The sequence below is a fragment of the Dermacentor variabilis genome, chromosome 2 (assembly GCF_050947875.1).
Source record: "Dermacentor variabilis isolate Ectoservices chromosome 2, ASM5094787v1, whole genome shotgun sequence".
NCBI lineage: Eukaryota > Metazoa > Arthropoda > Arachnida > Ixodida > Ixodidae > Dermacentor > Dermacentor variabilis.
This window is the reverse complement of record NC_134569.1, coordinates 37,331,264-37,348,175: the sequence shown is the minus strand read 5'-3', so window position 1 is coordinate 37,348,175 and position 16,912 is coordinate 37,331,264. Positions and strand designations below refer to the sequence as shown.

Here is a 16,912-nt window from a genome sequence, read left to right as displayed (position 1 = left end):
TGGTGGAGGAAACATTGAAGAATGCCTTGCAAACGACTGATACTTCTGTAAACATGTGGCAGCGTTCTTCGGCACCTTCACAGCTCTCTTGGCTGGAGAGATGTCGCCCCCGACCGTGCTGCGACACCTCGAAATTATTCATTTCAGCTTGTTTCTTTCAAAATAACACTACAGCTGTATTGGCTAGGTTCAAAGTTTCTAAAGGATGTCAGTACTATCGTCCAAACAAACTCAAGCAGTGTCTTTTCTAGTGCTTGAAGGTTTTACGTGCAATGCATGGGAAGTCGCCCCTGTTTGAGTACCGAAGTACTTAAGGACTCAAACAGGGCCGACTTCGCTTGAATTTCATTACAAAAACCGCTAATTACATTACAGTATGTTACTCAAAGCACTAATGAGCACGCTGCCATTGTCTTCAAACCGCCGTTCAGCAAGACTCGGTTCGTTCATTTTATAAATTTTTTATAGCTTTTCAGTTTACTTATATTGTTCAGAAAGTGGCTTTGGCACGTACCCCATAATTTAATTTTAATTTGTTTACTTATATTGTATTATTTGAATAACTTGATTGATCGACTTGGTGTTTAATGGCAGAAAGCGCAGAATATGCCATTTTGTCGCTGTTCTTTATCTTGATTATTTAGGCACGTTTACAAAATGTGCTTTATGGCTGAAACGCTTTCATATAACTGAAGTTATCATCCTTTGATTATTGAACAAATTATTGTTTGTGGAAAAGCTGGCGACACAATAGCTGGCAGCATTTTTAATTTCCATCCAATGAAATCCCTCACGCAATCTTACAGGAGCTGAAAGGGTGTGGTATGAGCTAAATCGGTGCCATGACGCTTGAATATGCAAACAGAACCCCACACGAGAAGAACAAGAAGATAGGAAACGAAAAAAAGGGAGCTTTGGGGCCTCCCCATTCATTCGCGAACTCGTTCAAAGCGTCGACAGAACGTAAATGCCAAATTTAACAACACTATAGTTCTTAGTTTTGAGTTCTTTAACTGTTAAAATGTTAAGTTCAAAGAAAATGCTGCTTGTTTAACTCAATACCATATGTGCGTGAGTTGGTGCATTTTAGTAATCACGGTAAGGAAGGAAGGAAATCAACTTTAGTCAAGGTCCTGCAGACCACGAGAGCTTTGGGCTCTCATGGAGTGGGCGTCTCTCACGACGGAACCGGGAGGTTGAGTTTCTTGGCGGCGTCGTGGACCTGCTGGACGGCCCAGAGTTGGGGAGCGAGTTCTTCGCTCCGGATTTCTTGACGTGACGCCATCTCACTATAGTACAAGCATTGCATGTAACAGGAAAGAAAGTACACCTAACAACAATTTGCATGTGCCTTCCGTTCAGCAGTTCCTTATGAAATTGGAAGTACACCAAAGGAAATAAATTTACATGTGCTAAACTTGAGGATTTCTTGAACATAATTTACTCTCAACTGCTGAACGCTGCCATTGCCTTAGGGAATATTGAAAGCAGCTGTTGTCTGTGATGTTTTATTCTGCAAATGTTGCACCTCAAGTGACTCATACGTAAAGAAACACAGTGCGGTGGAAGTGTGCCAAATTGTTCACATAGACTGCGTCAGACTCTGCGCCAAGTGCGTGTGGGTAAGGTATATGCGCGAGCGATTCGGCAAGTGGCATTAGCCAGTTGCTGTCGTGCCTCTGTGGCCGCCTGTCGGTGAGGAGTGATTGCAAGCCTACACTTTGAAAAGTTGCACGCACTGTCCGCTCAAAACGCAACATTGCGAGCGGGCCCTGTCTAACGCCAACACCTGCGCATATCTGAACGTACGCGCTTGGTGCGAGCGCATATTAATCGCTATCTAATTGTTGACCTCTTCTTTAAGCAACGTCTTCCTCGGGCAAAATAACATTTAATTATTTCATCTTTAGCGTTCGCGGTGACAGTGCGTAACTAAATTCTATCGATTGACTTAAGTGATAGCATAAGCAATGAAGCACCCAGATTGTGATTTCTCCTCGGATTATCTGGGCAAGCTAGTAACATTGTCTAACATCTGTAATGACCTACCCAGTGGTCGTTCAAGTTTTCGTGCCACTAGCGAGAAGAGCCGTCGAATTGGATTGGATTCTGAGGTTTCACATGTCGAAACCACGATTTCGTTACGAGAAAGATAACACATATAAGCAGCTTTCAAGGCAACTTTCTTAAGTGCTTCTCAGCAAACGCTTCGCGATTTCTTTTTGTTCTGTTTCTTCACCCGTTAACATACAGTTCATCTTTCTCACAGTACTTACTTCATAATTATTTATTAGAAAGTAAAAAGAAAACTGAAAAACTGAAAGGTGGCTTACTTTCCATCGCCTCTAGAACTTTGTTTTTGTAATTTACATTAACATTTTGCATCATCATCCATTCGATTCTTCACCAATACTTCTTGCGGGTGCGAGCCGTATGCAAGAGCGACCACAACGACAACAACGATGACGACGACGACGTCAACGACAACAATAACTACAACGACAACGGATACGGCCCTACAGATAAAACATGTAAATGCTGCCGTATGCTTCCGTAGTACATTTGCTTCATGTTGCAGTAATATTCTATTTAAAACTAGATTCCGAGAAATTTTGTCGCTTCGTTTTCGTTAGTGGGAAAATGGCGAAACTGTTATGTTTGCGTTATATTTTTCTCGAGCGCTTGAAATAATAGCATAGGACAGAGAGCACTTCTCTAATAGGGAGATGTAGCGCCACGTTTTCCCGTGACTATGGACATTTGGAAGTGCGGTGCGACGGGTTCCATGTAACAGACGCTTAATCCGGACCAGTTGCCGTGTATCATACTGTCAAGCTAAACTCGCCTCTCGCAACACATCCATTATCATGGATCATCACTGCCACCACCTTTCAGCACACGATTCGGAGCTCCCATTGCCCAAGCCTCTTGCACAAGCGACCCAATTCGATTGACAATGGCAATAGTGCGTCGGCGAATTCTGTCACATGCATCAGTTGCATGTGCCTACAAAATGCATTGTCGTCGCTTGAGTAGAGCAGCTTTCGTTTCGAAGAAGACAGTTTACGGGATACAAAACTCGGTATCGAAGGGACATAGATAAAAGCAAGCCCCTAAATGGACTCGTGCGAATAGAGTCAAGATAATGTAGTGATTTAGAGGAGGGCTTTGGAAAAAGGAAGCACAGTGTCTTCTCTTGAGAGGCGCGGCGCCGCAATGTCTCGAATATCTAGCCCACACAATAGTGAAGCAGGAAGACAGAAGAAGAAAAAGTAGGGCTAAAGTTGGGGAAGTTAACCAGACCGACTTCCTTTAGGTTATTCTTTATTAAGCAGCAATAACTTTTCTTTGTATATGTTTGCACATACAAGTTAGTGATCTTTTATGGCCGCGCCACGAAGGCCCTTTTGTTATACTTACGCCATTCATGTCTAATTGACGGTATTCACTCTTTTGTTAGACATCTGGGCTTGAGTCGTTTATTTATTCTTTAATTTCCTTTTGCTTTTGTCTTCTTCACCTGTTGTAATCGTTTCCTTTCCATGTCATCTCTAACACCTCATCTGAAGTAGCAAGGCCTGCATATAGCAGGGCTGGCATCTACAGTTCATATTAAACGCTTTCTCTCTATCTCCCTTATAAGAAGAAGGTCATAACGGGTCTGAAACGTGGAAGGAGAAATAAAAAAAAATGCTGCCAACAACCATCACTACCGCCAAACTACGTGGTATGTCGGTTGCCCAAGGCACTGTCTGCCCCATATCGCTACGATCACCAGGAAACCGAAACAAACAAAGTACCTCACGTCCGACTCGGTGCACTTGAAGCCGAAAGGTTCACTTAAGTCGCTGTTGTGCCCGCACAAAAGGTTGGTGCTAAGGCATTGGGGACGTCGCAATGATAAGCCTGGCGCACAAGCCTTTAGTTAGAAGCTGACCTCTCCAACATCGGTGGACGTGACTCGCTGCGGGCAGTTAACGGCATCGCTGACCAGTCGATCAGAAACGGACCTAATGTGAACCGCTCTTCGAAGGCGCTCCGCAGGGTACGCGTTCCACACCGATAGTTTTCGTACATGTCAGTGTTGTCGCATCGCAGTCACAAGGTTTGTGTGTCCCGCAAAGGGTAGAAATGTCAACGTAGATGTTGGTCTTTTGTAGTCTTTCTTTCTGTTCTTTTTCCAAAGGAACTTACAAACGTTTACAAACGAACTTGAAGAAACATACTGAGATACTTTCTTTCTCTTTCTTCGTCCTATTAACAAAGTTTGCCAACGTATCTAATCTCATGTGTCTCCACATGTGCGCACTAGAAGTGCTTCCCGTGACAGTCCTGTCTTCGGTTGTTGAAGGAAACTAGAAAACAAAAGCAAAAAAGGCGTCCGGCCAGCCGTAAAACGTATTGAAGCCCCGCAGGTCACCGAGCCCAGCGAAGCAGCTTCTTTCGACCGTGCGTCAACGTCGAGTATTTCTCGAGTAAACTGGGGGCAACTGAAGTCCTTTCATTTCGCGCTACCGAGCGCTTTCTTCTGTGATAAAACAAGAAAGAAAAGAAAACTAGACGGCTATAAAAAGTATGCTTGTGAAGGCACGCGCGAAATAAGCACAAAGTGAATTAACATCACAGGCAAAAAATAAACAAAAAAGCTGCCAACCCAGGCACTCCGTACAGATGGTTAACCAGCGAAGCTGAAACGTGTGGCTCCTGTGTTTATCACTGAGTAAATCCTGACGGTTCATTAAAGCCGTTCTCAATTACTGGTTACGTCTTTACGTTTCTTTATTAATTAATTATTTAATTAATGACGACGACGAACGCGGGAGCCGGGGCACGAGCGCGTTCGCGCGGTAGCGCCGAGGGGCGCTAACGAGCCAGCTGTGGACGACGATGCTGGAGCCAATGCTGATGATGGTATTTTCCTACACGCGGACACGATAGTGGGTAAAATAGCCCTTAACAGCTTCGCTGTAAAAAAAACATGCAAACCTCAGCTTTCTGAAGTTAAGCGTTGCGCGAAAGGGGCACAGACTGCGCGTATAGCCCAATAAGTTCCACGAGTTCCCTTCCGTCGTTGTTTTCTTCTGGATTTATGCGAATACAGGTGAGCAAATAAACAAAAATAATCACTCAGCAATCATACTTCCTGTGTTTATTCTGGTAAGTCGTTAATAGTAATTTTTTTTTTTCAGTACACAAAACTTGTGTACTGTGGCTGCCAGCGTGCTTATTTTCGGCCGACATTTATTCGAAATGAGCTGCCAAACGGCCCATCGCATCATTAATCAGAGGTATTTAATAGACAACCTTGTAACCGGGTTCGTTCAATTTAAATTATCGGGTCAACGCAAAAAGAAACAAAAGGCGATAAATATTAAGAGGGACGGAAGTGACCGAGAACTAGACCTGGCGATTCTGCGGTGTGGAATACTAGATACGTGAACGATTGGGGCTGCGCATACGTGCGGCGAAATTTTAGCTCGGGTTTACGAGGTTACGGGAGGCTGCCCACTTTCCTGTGGTTATTTACAATTCAGCCAGGTAGGCGTCTCTAAACAAACAAAGCAGAAGACGAATCTCCTCTCTCCGTAGCCGCAAGATTAGTAGTCGTCTGTGTGAACGGTTTGGTCAGGCGAAACTATTGTCGGCGACTCCGCGTGTCTAGTTTTTTATGTCATGCATCGCCTACCTTTTCGGTGCTTGCCGTGGTTGCTTAGCGGCTATGGCGCTGCCCTGATGAGCACGAGTTCGTGGGATTGAATCCCGGCCATGGCGGCCGCATTTCTATGGGGGCGAAATGCGAAAACACTCGTATACTTAGATTTAGGTGCACGTTAGAGAACCCCAGGTGGTCCAAATTATTCCGTAGTCCCCCACTACGGTATGCCTCATAAACAAACCGTGGTTTCGCCATGTAAAATTCCATAATATGGAAACGGGCGCTGATATAACGTTAAATGGGACCGTGTTTACTCTGTAGAAGATATGGCCGGTGCAACCAGTATGGCCGAACGTTAGGTTAGCCCCACCACGTCGTCTCTTTCGTCGTGTTGGTGATCGTCGCTTTGTCCGTCTCGTGGCACCGTGACACAACCCCCGGTGGCGAAAGCGCCGACCCGGCGCCTTCTAGATGGCGGCCGCATGATAGGGCTTGAGACGAACCACATGGAGGATATCAGTTGACGTGGACAACGGGGAAGCATCGGCTGGAGCTACTTCATATGTCACATCACTGAACTGTCGGATGACGCGGTAAGGGCCAGAGTACGGGGAGAGCAGTTTTTCCGAGAGGTCCACACGACGTGAAGGAGTTCAAAGGAGGACGAGGTCGCTGGCAAGGAACTGGACCTCACGATAGCGGTTGCCATAAGGAGACTTCTGCCTTGCCTGCGACTCTGAAAGGCGACGGTGGGAAATTTGGCGTGCATCGGCAGCTGTAGCTAAAGCGTCGCGAGCGTACTCAGACGGGGACTCGAGAGCAGTTGGCAGCGGCGTGTCCAAAGGCAATGTCAGGTCACGACCAAAGAGGAGATAGAAGGGGGAGTAGAGAGCGGTGTCGTGACGTGACGATTTTTACGCGAACGTCACAAATGGAAATGCGGCGTCCCAATCACGATGATCTGAGGAGACATACATCGAGAGCATATCTGTAAATGTTCGGTTTAGGCGTTCAGTGAGGCCTTTCGTTTGAGGATGGCATGTAGTCATGAACTTTTGTTTCGTGGCACAAGAGCGAAGTAGATCTTCAGTCACCGGAGATAAAAAATAGGCGCCCCTGTCTGTGAGAAGTTGGCGAGGAGCTCCGTAGTGTAAGATGACGTCTTGGAGCAGGAAGTCTGCGACGTCGGTAGCACAACTGGTCGCGATGGCTCGTGTGATGGCATAGCGGGTTGAATAATCCGTTGCAACGGTGATGTACTTATTGCCAGCTTTGGAGGTAGGGAAAGGGTCCAAAAGTTCGAGGACAACGCGATAAAACGGTTCGGTGGGTATATCAAGTGGCTGGAGGTGTCCAGCCGGTAGCAAAGCAGACTTCTTACGACGTTGGCATGACTCGCAAGCAGCGATGTAACGTCGCACGGTACGGCAGAGTCCAGGCGAGAAAAATCGTCGCCAGACACGGTCGTAGGTCCTGGAAACACCCAGGTAGCCAGCGGTGGGGACATCATGGAGTTGGGCGAGTACATCCTCTCATCTCTGGACAACTGTCCGGAGATGAGAAGGAACGACTATCAGCAGTTCATGTCCTTATGTGCGCATGTTTCGGCGGTATAAGATGCCGTCCAAAACGAGGAACAAGCTAAGCGAGGGGACTGTCGGGTCAGAACAGAGGCGGCTGATTAGGTCGCGCAAGGACGTATCCCATGCTTGCTTCTCGCCGATGTGGTGGAAGGCGGAGAGCGTGAATACTCCAGCGGTTGCATCACTGGAGTTAGGAGCGTCGACAGGGTGCCGAGACGAACGACTGGCGTCCTGGTGTAGCCTACTGGACTTGTACGCCATGGTGTACGTGAATTCTTCAAGATGTAGTGCCGAGAGACCTAGACGACTCGTTGGATCCTTAAGTGTCGAGAGCCAACAGAGAGCGTGATGGTCATTGGTAACAGTGGAAGGTCGGCCATATAAATACGCCCGGAATTTGCTCACTGCCCATACTAGTGCGAGGTACTCGCGCTCTGTAATGGAGTAATTGCGTTCAGCGTGTGAAAGCAGGCGACTTGCGTACGCAATAACTTTGTCACGCCCACGTTGACACTGAGCTAAAACCGCGCTAATTCCATGTGTTGTGTTGTGTTGTGTGCCACTAGCGTCTGTACGGACCTCTGTTGGGGCAGATGGGTCGAAGTGAGCAAGAATTGGCGGAGTAGTGAGCAGGGTGATAAGGCGTTGGAAGGCAGCAGCTTGGTCAGTGTAAGGTCGCTCTGATTGTTCGTGTTCTTAAGTGTCACGAATCGGCCACGTGCTGTGTGTATAAAGAGGGGGTGCACTTCCCCCCCCATATCAGCGGGGCAACCATTTCTGTGTTATGTGGGGTCACGGACCGCGCGGTGTTGGGTGACGCGTCGCGGCAGGCGCCAGGAGGGCGAGTGCCGATTCCGGGAAGTCGGTATTGTGCGCACGGTGTTGGCAGTCCGCCGACGGTCACACGAGTCCACACAGACCGGCCTTGAAAGGGACCGCTGTACAAGGTATTCTGGGTCTGGCCCCTGAGTGCCTGACTAATTGGAGGCGCCGCCGAGGTTAAGAAGGGCTTAGCAACTCTGACCCCGTGCCGCATGCAATGAGCATGGACCTAATCTTCTACGCGTCCGGAACGCAATCGCCAGCCTTGTTATTGGGTGCGACTGCCTGTGTGGTGTCGAAGGCCAGCTTACAGTGCACGCTGTAGGAATGCGGGGCACACGTAAAGAGTGCATTCGGACGACGGCGTCTTGGAAACACGCACTCGGAGAACTTTGTCTTGTAGACAATAAGTTTGAAGGACAAGGAGGGCCATCAGTCTCCCACGCGGACAAACTTTGAGTACGGCCGCACTACGTGGTATCGATGCCCCTGCTTCCGAAACAGTTGCGGCCCAGAGACGCCCTTGGGATTTGAGGCGGCCTAGCGATAACTTGTTCGGGCCTGGCGTGTTTTGCTGAGCCCGTCACTAACTACGAAGAAATGAGAGGGCATCGGAGTTTTAGGGAAGAAGGAAAAGAGCTTTGTTTTCCAATATGTTTATTCTGAAGAGTAAGCCCATCCCTGTGGGTTGTGGCTTAACAAACGGTTGACTCTGATTGGCAACTGAACCTGTGGGACGGGCCAACGGCCCTACCGCCTTTTTTTTCTTTGTGTAATTGGGCTCTAAAAATCGGGACGACATGCTGTCCCTGAGACTTGGCTGAAATCAGGATTACTGATAGATCAGTGAGGCTCCGTACCATGTACGTTAGACTTGGCTGAAATCAGGATTGCTGATAGATCAGTGAGCCTCCGTACTATGTACGTTACAACGAGTCTGGGCTCTAACAGTCATTGAGACAGTCGAAGAGTGAGACTTTGTTTCTCAGTTGTTCAAGTTTGTAATGTATTTGTTTTACCTGCCATGTATATAGAAAAGTTTACGTATAAATATTTCTTGTACATCTGATCTCATCGTTTCCTGCCTGTGTTTGATCAACAACTGCCGATCATCGTCCGAGAAGCTTCAAGTTCCAACGGTGAAGCGAGGACGGAGAACGAACGAAACTTTACTGTCAGGACCCCATGAAAAGGGGGCGCCTTCCTTCAGAAGTTCAGTTAGACGCCGAGCAATGTAGGTAAAATTTCTGACAAATCTACGGAAATAAGAGCATAAGCCTACAAAGCTGCTGGCGTCTTTGGCACAGGTCGGAACAGGAAAATTGAGAACAGCATGAACTTTTGCGGGATCAGGGTGGACGCCAGATGAGTCGACGAGATGACCAAGGATAGTAATCTGGCGGCGACCAAAATGACACTTCCGAGAAGTTAATTGTAGCCCATCAGCACGGAAGACGGAACGAATAGATGAAAGGCGTTCCTGGTATGGGGGGGGGTCGCGAAGGTCAGCGAGAATGCGATGACGTCGTCGAGGTAACAAAAACATATAGACTACATAAAGCTGTGCAAGAGCATGGCCATCATACGCTCGAAGGCGGCTGGAGCGTTGCACAAGCCGAATGGCATGACTCGAAACTGATAAAGGTCATCTGGCGTAAAAAATGCGGTATTCTCACGGTCCATGTTAACGACGGCAGTCTGCCAGTAACCGGAGCGCAGGTCCATCGATGAAAAATACGTCGCACCGTGTAGGCAATCCAATGCGTCGTCGATGCGTGGCAGTGGATAGACATACTTCCTTGTTATTTTGTTTAGATGGCGGTAATCTATGCAGAATCGCCAGGCGATGTCCTTCTTTTTTACGAAGACAGCAGTAGAAGCCCACGGGCTTGAAGATGGTTGAATACTGACCTTGGTAAGCATCTTATCAACCTCCTGTGTGTTACTCGGCGCTCGGCGTGTGACACGCGACAGGGCCGTCTGTGAATAGGCGGTGCATCGCCGGTATGTATGCGATGCTGAACTAGGGAGGTTTGACCCAAAGGCCGACCATCAAGGTAAAAAATGTCGGACTAAGATGTGAGCAGATGACGAAGTTCGTCGGTTTGTGTGGGGGTAAGGTCCAGGGCTATCATCTTGGTAATATTGTGTGCTGGAGATGACGTGGCGGAATGAGAATTGCAGGCGGCGGAAGATTTGGAGGAAGACGGAAGAGGGGAGAGGGAAGAAAGGTCGTACTCGTGCGACGGCGACAGTGTGGCGAGAGAGATCTATTTGGGGAGTACCTGAGGGCATAAGCGAAAATTCAGGAGCGGAAGGTAAGTTTTGCTGGCCGATGCGGTCACTACGGTGTTAGGAAATGATACGCCGTGCGAAAGTAACGCACTAACACAGGGAGTGACGACACAATCACCATCCGGTACACAGTGGTTGGGCACAGCTGTGATACAGGTCAGTAAAACACGTTGTGGGGCTAGTTGGTGCATAGCTTTCAAAAGATGAAGCGCCAACAGTGACAGCACACTCAGAAGGAACAAAGACAGGACAAGTGCCTTGTCCTGTCTTTGTTCCTTCTTAGTGTGCTGTTCCTGTTGGCGTTTCATCTTTTTAAATACAGGTCAGTGCCTAGGGAGATAGACGAACAAAGTCGGCGCAACAGAGCTGGATCCGTACTGGGTCGGTAAGGACGGTAACATCATGGAAACCAAGTTTGACTACACCAGTCGAGCAGTCGATTATAGCTGAGTGGGCAGATAAATATGAAGGTCAAGGATCACGTCGTGAGGGCAATGGTCAAGCACATGGAACAATACAGATGTGTGGCGCCCGGCGACGCTGACACGAGCGGCACACATTCCCAGCACAGCGGGAGTTCCCCCATCAGCGACTCGTTCGACGCGGGACCCGGCAGGAATGAGCACTTTATTGAGTCACTTCCGGAGATCAGCGCTCATGACCGATATGTGTGCGCTGGTGTCGATCAGGGAAGTGACAGGTAGGGCATCAACTTCCATGGCGATTAGGTTCTGATCTGTCGGCAAGGTAAGGAGAGGATTTGCAGGTCGAGAGTCCAATGCAGCGTCACCTCCGGAAACTGCATCCGCAAGTTTTCCGGGGACGAGCGTACAGAAGGGTGAGGCGATGAAAAACGACGGGGCAGGGGTGAGCGGGACCGACGATCGGTGCGGCAAACGGCTCGAGCACCTGATGGACGCAGAAGGGCGGCGGTCATGGTATGTCGCGTCATTTGGAGCATGGGAAGGCTGGCGCTGGTTGTCATTGTGGCGGTAGGAAAATGTGGAGCGTGAAAATCAAGACTGAAGATAAGGGCAGTAGCGAGAAATGTGCCCCATGCCGCTAGAACGGAAGCATATGGACTTGTCGTCTGGTGTTCGCCATTGCGCCGGATCTCGATAGCGTCGAAACGTCAGTGGAGGCCCATGAAGAGGGGCAGGGCTAACCGGAGGGCGTGTGATGTAGCACACGGGTCGAATTCCTGCGTTGGCAAGTTCATCGCGGACAACTGCGTGGAAAAGGGAGATCATCGCATGCGAATACTCAGAAGGGCGCGCGAAAGAAGATGGCGGCGCAGCCTCGATTTCGCGCCGCACAATTCGGACAACGCTATCTGTAGTGGACGATTGAAGAGCCGAACGAGCGTCTTCGCACGACGACGTAGCGGCGGTATTGGGAAGCCGCACGAACTGTCCGGCAATGCGACGGCTCTTTGATCCTTCGAAACGTCTGCACTCACGGATAATTTCGTCTACCGTCGAGCAGTCTTTAAACACGAACAAGTGAAACGCATAATCGGCAATGCCTTTCAGAATGTGCCTCACTTTGTCAGCCACGGGCATACTGGCATTGACGCGGCGGCAAAGAGCTAGTACATCAAGCTTGTACGCAACGTACGACTCGGTAGCTGTCTGAGCCCGACAGGATAGGTATTTCGCAGTGGCGCACTTGCGACCAGCGAGCTTGCCGAAGAGGTCGCGAAGTTTTTGCTTGCATACGTCCCAGCTGGTCCATTCTTCATGTGTGTCATACCAGGTGCGTGCTGGTCCCTGGAGGTAGAAGAGAAGATTTGCGAGCATCACTGTCGGGTCTCATCGGTTGTGTGCAGCGACGCATTCGTATATGCTAAGCCATGATTCGATGTCGACTTTGTCGGTGCCGTTACCAGAGAAGGTGCCGGTGTCGCGCGGATGGGTCTAGACGACTGACGGTTGCGGTATCGCCGATGCTGACGGCGCGTATGCGCCGGGTGCTGACGCCGTGCTTAACCCAGCGGTCTGGTAATCTGTCAGCATGGTAGGACGGCCGAGGACAAGCCCGCTGCGGAGTTCCGTCTTGTCCAATACCCAGCACCTCCACCAAAAATGAAACGGGCAGAGATATAAGGTTAAATGGGACCGTGTTTACTCTGCAGAAGATATGGCCGGTAGTAGTTGTTGTAGCCTGCGACATGTATGGCTCCTACCCACGATGGAGTTTGGCAATGAAATGGCTGTATTATTCCAAATTATTATGGAGCATAAATTTCCTAATATTTATGGAATTAGCATTTAATAGCGTAGAATTATCTGTTAAAATCAGGAAGGTCATATGGAATGAGTAATAATTAATTTAAAAGTAAAAAAGAAAGAAAGAATTCAGCAGGGCATTCGTTTAGATTCTGTAAGGAATGTTTGGACAGCGAAGCAAGCATCCCTGCGGCTGAATTCCAAAGTGAACGCCCCCAACAAAAGAATAGCAGGTTCTGTCAAGTCCAGGCCAATTCTTCGAAAAGGTATTTCTAACAATCTTTTTGTTGCCGCAGTAAAGCGGCGACAAGATAGAAGAAAGTGCTGTATCGTCTCCTCCTCATTACAATATGAACAAAGGGGGGAGAAGACCAAACCCGACCTGTGTAAGTAGAAATTCAGGGAGGGAATGCGGCAGTGTAATTTGGTGAGGGAGACCTCAAGCATCTTTGTGTAACAGGATATGGCCGGTACAACCAGTACGGCCGAACGTTGGGTTAGCACCACTACGTCATTTCTTTCGTCCTGTTGGTGATCGTCGTCTTTGTCCCTCTCGTGGCACCGTGACACAATTTTTTACCTGACGATATTTTTTACCAGGATATGACAATGGAATTGTAGAAGTTACGAAAACAAAAAGTCAGTTTTGCAGCAGTATTTAAAAGACAAGGGTACACCGGACGTCATAATTCTGCTGGAAACACACGCGATTGCAAAGCTAACAGGATACAGATCTTTTGGCTTTGCCGAAGGGGAGACCAGGGCATTAACCACGCTGGTAAAAAGAAACATAACTTGCGTGCAACACAACACAGGCATAACGCGCATTGACAATATTCTATTGGAACTCATCCCGCAAAAGAAGACAGGACGTAGCTTATTTATTCTCAACATTTATAGCAACCTCACGCTACATAAACACAAATTCAAGAACCTATTCCAGAAAACGATCAGACTTGCTGGAGAAAATCCGGTAGTTATAGCAGGAAACTTTAATGCCCCACACACCACGTGGGGATATTTATATACCAGAGCAAACGGAAGGGACCTATGGAACTACTCGCAAGAATTAGGCCTCACGCTCGTCACAGACCCCGCTACTCCAACCAGAGTAGGCACGGCGCTAAACAGGGACACAACCACAGATCTAACCTTTACCAAGACTATTGAAAAGGGGACGTGGCACAACACACTGAAAGATTTGGGTAGCGACCACCGTATATCGGAGTAACACATCAGGGAAGGGCCGATTAGACCCAGGGAACGACAGATCAAATTAGTAGACTGGGAGCTATTTCGTAGAACGCGAGAGGCGACACATCAACGATCAATCGCAGACATAGAACAATGGACTAAGGAGCTCAGCGATGACGTCAAAGCCGCCACAAAAATAGCACCACCTGAATCTAACTTGGAGCAATGCGACAGCAGACTTCTCCACATATGGGAAGCTAAGCAGTCGCTTCAGAATAGACTTAGCGGTGAGAAGCATAGCAGAAAGCTAAGAAAGCGCATAGCGCTCCTAAAAAAAAAAAAAATAGAAGAACATGCTAAGCAATTGACCAAGCAACAATGGGACGAGATATGTAATTCCACGGACGGACAATTAAGCACCGGCAAAACCTGGCACATGCTCAGGTTCGTGCTTGACCATGAGAATAACAAGAAAAACCACATTCAAGCCAGTAATAAGTTAATACACGCAATGAGGGCACAGAAGAGAAATTTCTCAATTAATTAGGGCAGAAATACATAAAACAGGCACCCCCTTGCAGCTATCCCAGCTACAACGGGAATACAAACGCAAAATTAGACGAGGAACTCACGGAGGCAGGAATCCGCGCGGCCCTACAAAAGTTAAACACGGAATCAGCCCCAGGCCCGGACGGTATAACCAACAAGACTCTCGGGAATCTTGATGATGAATCAATCGCTAAACTAACAGAATACATAAACGAGTGTTGGGTAGAGGGAGAAGTGCTAGCTCAATGGAAGAAAGCGACGATAACGCTCATTCCAAAACCTGGCAAGAAGCTTGAGATCGACAACCTCAGAACAATCTCTCTAACATCCTGCGTCGGAAAATTAATGGAACATGTAATTTTAAACAAAGGAGATAACTTCTTAGAGTATCATGACATATACCCAGATGCAATGATAGGATTTCGCAAAAACCTTTCGACAAAAGATGCGATGCTTCAATTTAACCATAAAATAATCGGCCATCTTGGGCCTTGATCTTAAAAAGGCTTTCGATAATGCCTGAGGCATGGCACATCATCAGAGTCAATGAAGCAAAATACTCCAACACAGAGAAGAACGGCAGGCAAATACTCTAGTTCCCAGCGCATACGACTCCAGGCATTCCCGCAATCAACATCAACGAGGTAGCACACCGCGAAGCTCGAGGTCTTACTCATCGAGCTGAGCAAAGAAGGACTTCCATCGGTCAGGAGAACGCGGAGGAGGAGATCTGGAGAGGAAAAGGTAGATTAACAAGATTTAGCGATATTACCACATACTATCAAAATCGGAGGCGAGTATTACCACCACCTCAGACTAAACTGAACAGAGCTGAGTCCGTTACTTGGAGGCGATTACAAACAGAAACTTATACGAGTCCCGTGCAACTAAAAGCTTTCTTTCCCGATATATACGAGAGCAATATGTGCAAGCTATGCAAATCTGTTAGAGCCACCCTTCAACACATGTTGTGGGGATGTGAAATATATCAAGGTAAAATGGCAGTCTCCCCTGAAAATCTTCGGGCGCAGTGGTCGGCCGTGCGGCTCAGCTCAGAACTCCAAGACCAACTTTGAGCCGTTCAGCGAGCCATAGAGGCCGCACGGGAGCAGCAGCTCCCAGTGGCCATCTAGGCGGCTCCAGGCCCGGGCCTCCCAATCGCCGGATTCCAAGTAAAGTTATCACATCACATTTGGTGATGAACAGTGCTATAAAGAGGAATGTGGCTGGAGCCACGTGGGCTTCGTGGACTCTGGAACGGGCCATAGTGCATCCCTCTACCCCTGCGTATGACCACTACCACTACCACTCTCGTGGACCATTTGGACTACGTTTAGGCATTTTAATTTTTTGAAGCATGGCGGTGAGAACAGCTAAGCAGCCTTTCATAGCCCCCCCCCTCCCATTTTTCACGGTGTAATTAGCCTGTGGCTTCGTCAACGCGCACAGTTTTTCCACGTTATCGCTTTTTGCTTCATACACCAATTACTCCGTAACTATATCTGCTGTTCTGCGATGGTCGCGATTTCTAGCTAGGCGACAGCTGTATAGATTGCTGAGTCGGAAGAGTGTAAAGCTAATGTTCAAAGTGCGAGAAGTATAACCACCAAGATCGGCAGGAGGGAGTATAAGAGACAGTGTTGCTATCTGCCTGAGAAAATATGTTGAAAAAACTGTTTTGATTAGTTCCTCAGAGAACCATACCAGAACAGTGGTTACTCTAGTAAAACTTTTAAAACCTTAGTACTTGCCATCAACAAATGCTATTAGATCCATTCAAACACGTTTTCTATAGTTTTCTCTTGTTTATAACGTAATAGTCAGCTTTAACAAAAAGAACTGCGCATGAAAGAGCGAATTTGTTTCACGTGGGATCTTGTGTCTTCGCCTGCTTTGCCAAGAGAGAGGGAGATAAAGAAAGTCTAATTCCAAAAGGCTAACCACGCAATGAAAATTGATGTCTTTGTCTCCTATCTCACAGCGTCAGCTACAGCGCCTCTTTTTTGTGTGCTATAATTTAATTTAAAGAAGCAAAAGCGGCAGCCACGGCGCCAGATGTCCAGCTACTCTAAGCTCAAGGCGCCAGTATGTTCCGTTCTTTAGCGGCACGCCTGTATTCGACAGGTTCAGGTTAGATAAAAGGGGGTTGCCATTTTCCGCGTTTTGCTGAATAATAAAGGGAGGAATCTGCATTAGCATCGGCTTTGTTACCTTTTTTTTTTGCCTTCCGTAACTTAATTTGCTTGGTTATGGAATTGTCAAGAGGTGCTGGTGTTCTTACAGCTTTGGAGTATACTTCAGTTTACATTATAGAGTTGCTGGGAGGTCGAATGAACGTTATCTAACTTATTTGCACAGCGAAGGCCAGTGACAGATCGAACCACTTCTGTCCAACGAGTTTTTCCAAAATGAGTGCTGACGTGGTCGGATAATTACGCCCGTCTTCACCTAACGCTTACCCCTGGCACGCTGTTCTGGCTGAATCGTAATCGCCACGAAATTGCGTCACTCGAAGAGTAACCTGCGGTGGGAGCAAAGTTGTCTCGGACGCACTTCTGCTTGCCTGCCAAATGATTAGTTGAAAA

The 16,912-nt window shown here is 47.9% G+C and overlaps 1 protein-coding gene across 3 annotated transcripts in view; it reads right to left on the bottom strand.

Moving 5' to 3' along the window:
* The window catches only part of LOC142571633 (lachesin-like), an 84,853-nt gene that overhangs the window by 19,681 nt on the left and 48,260 nt on the right, over window positions 1–16,912 (bottom strand). The gene's annotated exons all lie outside the window — the stretch shown is intronic.